Source organism: Lathyrus oleraceus, chromosome 6 (assembly GCF_024323335.1).
Source record: "Lathyrus oleraceus cultivar Zhongwan6 chromosome 6, CAAS_Psat_ZW6_1.0, whole genome shotgun sequence".
NCBI lineage: Eukaryota > Viridiplantae > Streptophyta > Magnoliopsida > Fabales > Fabaceae > Lathyrus > Lathyrus oleraceus.
This window is the reverse complement of record NC_066584.1, coordinates 500,941,680-500,946,974: the sequence shown is the minus strand read 5'-3', so window position 1 is coordinate 500,946,974 and position 5,295 is coordinate 500,941,680. Positions and strand designations below refer to the sequence as shown.

The window sequence follows — 5,295 nt, the reverse complement described above, 5'->3', positions numbered from 1 at the left end:
CAGCACAAATAGATCCGATACAAGGCCTAACCTGAGAAATTCTTATGTCGGTCCTCACTCTGGCCTAAGTGCTTGTGACTATGAAAACATTTCCGAGATAATTGTGCTTGGAAGATCTTCACGAAAAGACGATGAATACAGTTTGAGATGCAACCTAACAATCAATTATGTACCTTGTATCTTGCTTTTTTTTTCATGTTTACAGTAGAAGCAGGCCTGCTACCGTTCAACCTGTTCCAATCTCTGCAATCCAACATCACTATAAACGCTGCAAGTCACTTAAGCATGGCATTGACAACTTCACTCTATAACCACAACCCACCATTAGCTTCCATCCAATTTAACTGTAACCTGCAGAACCAGTTGCAAGGCACATAGTTAACAAAAGTTTCAACCCAAGTTCTCATATTGACAAAGTTCAATACATTATTTCTAACTCATGATTTACAACAAATGCACATCAACTAACTGAACATTGATCAGGTTAACCAATTAACTAATTGAGTTTCCCATTCATTAACCAACTGAGTTTTCAGTTAACTCAGTGAGTCATGTCCAACTAACTCCTACCCACCCTCAACTAACTTCATACCTAAATCCAAAGCTAACGAATTTCCAAGCCTAAACTCTATTTAAGAAACTCATCACTCACACTTTAAAGCCCCTGCGTTTTTTGCTTGAACCTGCACTCTCTCTCTCTCTCTTGCAATCTCTTCCCTCACCCTCACCAGAGCTCAATCTCTCTCAAAGAAGTCATTGAAGCTATATCGAAGCTTCAATTTTGCTTGAGCTAAGCCACTACAGTTCTAATCCAGAGGAAGAAGAAGGACGCACGCAAGGATTGAAGGTGAAAGAGAAGAGTAATCGATAATACCTGTTGTCGCCGAAGAACCTCCGCGTCGCTTCAATCCAGTAAGTATTCGCATTTGCTTTATCGATTTGTTTGAATAAAAGTCTCGATTCGTACATGCGATGCTCCATAAAGCGGTTTGCTGAAGCAACATTGAAGCGTGGAAACGCGTTGAAGATTACGACGCAATTCAAAGCCGGCAGTCCAACTCGGTAGAATGCGAATCCGTCGCAACCAGATGTCGAAGCCTCGAACGGAAACGTAATGGCGATGAAGCTCGAAAACGCAAGGTTGTTGACGCAATGATGTTGATGTGACGAAACGCGACTCATCGATGAAGATGATGAACTCGAAGCACACTGTGATCTCATGAAGAAGACGCAGGAACTAAGAACGATGATGTAATTTCTCTCTCCGACTTCTTTCATGGTCGCGGCGAGTAATCCAAGTCGAGTTAACCGTAGGAACTATCACCATATCAACAATGTTTATGATTATGGAGACAAAGGCCAATTATAACTTGTTACTTGGACGGGAATGGATACATGGAGTTGGAGTTGTACCATCCTCCATATACTAGAGAATTATCATGTGGCGCTGATGACACTGAAATTCACCGTACGTTTCACTCCGATTTCGTATGCATTCTAGTTGTTTTATTATCATTTTGTTATGTTATTACTATGTTTCTCTTTCTTTTCAGGTTTTCAATCTAATCGGAGCCCCGATCAAGAAAAGGAGTGAAAACGAGCTAAAAACCTTAAAGTTCAGCATTTTACACTTGTGGCTCCCACTGTGGCTGGCGCCATGGGTCCAGCCATGACGTGTCCTACCTCAACTTCCCTCAACTGCCACGTTCCCCACTACCTCCACTTGGGCGCCACACTTTGCTCTTGTGGCGAGCGCCATGGTGTTGTGGCGGGCGCCACAAGAAGAAAAGTTTTCCCTTCCAATTTCAAACTGAAGGGCATCCTTGTCTTTTCCCTTGTTTTACTTGCCTATAAATAGAGTCTCGAATTCATTTGTTTAATCATCCAAACTTAGAGCAAATGCAAACTTAGAGCAAACTTAGTTTCACTTAGGCATATATTCAGTATTTCAAAGTCGTAATCGCTTCGCATTGGGGTGTTACCACAATTGTGTAATCAAGTCTGTGATCGAGTCTGTAATCGAGTTTGAAGCACTTTGGAAGGAAGTTAATCCTGCCGCCATTTTCATTTCCGCTTTGCATTTTATTCAAAGCTCCGATTGAAGAAGGTTTTTATTGTTTTGCCTTTATCTATTTTATTTTCCTGCACTGTCTTTACTTTATTTATTTCTCGCACTCGCTTTACTTTATTTATTTCCCGCACTGTCTTTACTTTTATTTATTTCTCGCACTCGCACTACTTTCATTTATTTCCTGCACTGTCTTTACTTTATTTATTTCTCGCACTCGTACTACTTTTATTTATTTCTTGCACTCGTATTACTTTTATTTATTTCCCGCATTCGCACTACTTTTATTTACTTTCCGCACTTGCACTACTTTTATTTAAATTAAAATGCACCTTTACTTTACCATGTCCAACTAAATCTATAAAGGTTAGAGTGTATGGATCGTAATTGAACCGATAATCCGTACAATTGTTCGTAGAAACACTTAAGGGCTATTTCGACTTTCAACTTAAGTTTTCCCACACTTAATTTTCGTTGGGTAAGATCGAAAGCCGTCCAACATCTTTTTAAACTTAATTGTTTTTAACTGTTTCAAAAACAGCAAAAGCGCTTTGTTTAGTTCATTAGGAGTTTTTAACTTAAAAATAAAAGTGATTTTAAAACTATTTTAGGACGCGTTTATAAGTTTAGAGTCTGGTTCGTGAGAACCTCTTTTGGTTAAGAAATCCAGGTTAAAGTACTTTTCAACTTAGTCAAGATACTATATTTCTTAAAAATAGGTTTACTACTCTAACGCAATGCGCGCCTTTTTATAAGTGACAATAAGAGGGTTTGATTAGGGAGTACAACTCGGTTCTGAATACGCAAAAATGACAGTTCCTGTTAAATTGGTTCTTTTCAAAGTAGCAAACACTGCCCATAAGTAATTCTATTAGCAAGTACTTGGATTATCTATTGATTATGTGAATTACATTCGAGCCTGTCTTTATTAATTGAACTTTATTCAACACTTTACTTTTCATTGCACACTCTAAAACCCCTATTTTGATTACCTTAGATAAACACCATAACAATAGATAATGATAGATTGACACTTGGTCTCTGTGGATTCGACAATCTTTTATATTACTCTAACGCGTTCGTATATTTGCGAAAAGCATGCATCAAGTTTTTGGTGCCGTTGACGGGGACTAATTTCGTCAAATTTCGTACCATGTTGTTATATCGTTTAGACTTAGGATATTACCCGCCGGTCAATGCGAAGAACTTGCAGCACCGAAAGTTTTGTATACCCTCGGGACCTGAACGTTACGCTCGCGCACGTTTATTCTTCCATAGAATTAGGAGAGTTATGGCCGAAGATCAAAACCAAAGACCTCTTAAGGATTTCGCCAAACCATCCAATGAAGAGCCTAGTTCTAGTATAGTAAACCCAACCATACCAGCTAATAATTTCGAACTTAAACCCTTCCTGTTGCAACTAGTGCAACAGAGATAATTCGCAGGTCTCGCTACTGAGAACCCAAACCAACATTTAAAAATCTTTCTCCAATTAGCAAATGCTTTTAAAACCAATGGAGCTTCTCCTGAGGCAATCCATTTAAGATTATTCCCTTTCTCTCTCAGAGATAAAGCCCTATCATGGTTAGATTCCCTTCCACCCAATTCCATTACAATTTGGGATAACCTTAGAAGAGTTTTCCTTGCTATATACTTTCCCCCAAGTAAGACCGCCGTTCTTCGAAACCATATAACTAGATTTACCCAGAACCAAGAAGAATCGTTGTTCGAAGCTTGGGAGAGATATAAAGAGCTGTTAAGAGCATGCCCACATCATGGTTTAGAAAATTGGTTAATCATTCAGACCTTCTATAATGGACTTCATTACAACACTAAGATGACCATCGACGCTGCCGCAGGCGGTGCTCTGATGAACAAACCTTATCCTGAAGCTAGTGCCCTCATCAAAGATATGGCTCAAAACCATCAATCATGGGGAGTCGAACGAGCAACGGTTGAGAAGAATGAAGCCCAATGAGGAGTGCATGAACTAAGCTCTATAGACATGATGCAAGCTAAAATGGACGCATTAGCCCTTAAGGTCGAGCATATGTGCATAAACCTGAATACTGCAGCCACAGTTTCGTTGGATTGTGAGATATGTGGAATCAAAGGACACCAATCTGCAGAATGCAATCTATTAAACGAAACCCACTCTGAGCAAGTGAACTACACCTAAGGGAACCCATATTCGAATACATATAACCCTGGATGGAGGAATCACCCGAACTTCTCCTATAAGAACAATAACCCAATCCAAATTAATGCACCTCCGAGACAAACATGTTACCAAGCCCCAAGATCAAATCAACCTATGCAACCTATACCACCAAAGCCGAGCCTTGAGAAAATTATGGAAAATTTTACCACTGCTCAAACCCAACAAAACAAAGAGTTCATGAACCAAAACATTCACGTTAATGAACTGATTACCCAGTTAAGAACCAAGGTTGAACAAATAGTTACTCATACTAAGATGCTTGAAACCCAGATCTCCCAGGTAGCTTTAAACCAAGCCCCCCATACCACACCTGGAGGACAGTTCCTTGGACAACCTCAACAGAATCCGAGAGGGCAAGCCAATGCCATTACCCTACAAAGTGGGAACGCTTATGATGAGCCACCAAACCCAAGATTGAGCGAACCCAAAACTTCTAAGGAATATACTGAACCCACGGACAAAGTAAAGGAACCAGAGGAATCTGGAAACCAGGAAAGTCAAGAAAAAGGAGAAGAACCTAAAGACAAAACTTACGTACCACCCCCGCCATATAAACCACCTATACCATATCCGCAAAGACTCAAACAAACCCAGATCAATAACCAGTATCAGAAATTTATTAAGGTAATAGAAAAACTTCACGTAGAAATCCCTTTCACAGAAGCCATCACCCAAATACCTTCTTATGCAAAATTTCTCAAAGACATCCTTACCAATAAACGTAGACTAGACGATCCGAAGCCCTTGGAATGCAATTCTATTTCCGAGAATAAATTAGCCAAAAAAGATAAAGATCCTGTAAATTTCTCCATTCCTTGTCTTTTGGGAAGTCATGTCATCGAAAAGGCTTTTCTAGACTTTGGAGCTAGTGTGAGCTTAATGCCTAGTTTGTGAGAGGTTAAACTTAGGAGAATTACAGCCTACTAAGATGTCACTTCAATTAGCCGATAGATCTGTTAAGTATCTGATAGGCATTTTAGAAGATGTCCCTGTTAGGATAGGTCAG

At 39.7% G+C, this 5,295-nt stretch overlaps 1 non-coding gene across 1 annotated transcript; it reads right to left on the bottom strand.

Annotated features, from left to right (window-relative positions):
- Positions 1–3,743: 3,743 nt before the first annotated feature.
- Positions 3,744–3,850, bottom strand: LOC127099770 (small nucleolar RNA R71). Its single transcript, XR_007794242.1, has one exon. It is a non-coding gene; the product is annotated as a small nucleolar RNA R71 (small nucleolar RNA).
- Positions 3,851–5,295: the final 1,445 nt, after the last annotated feature.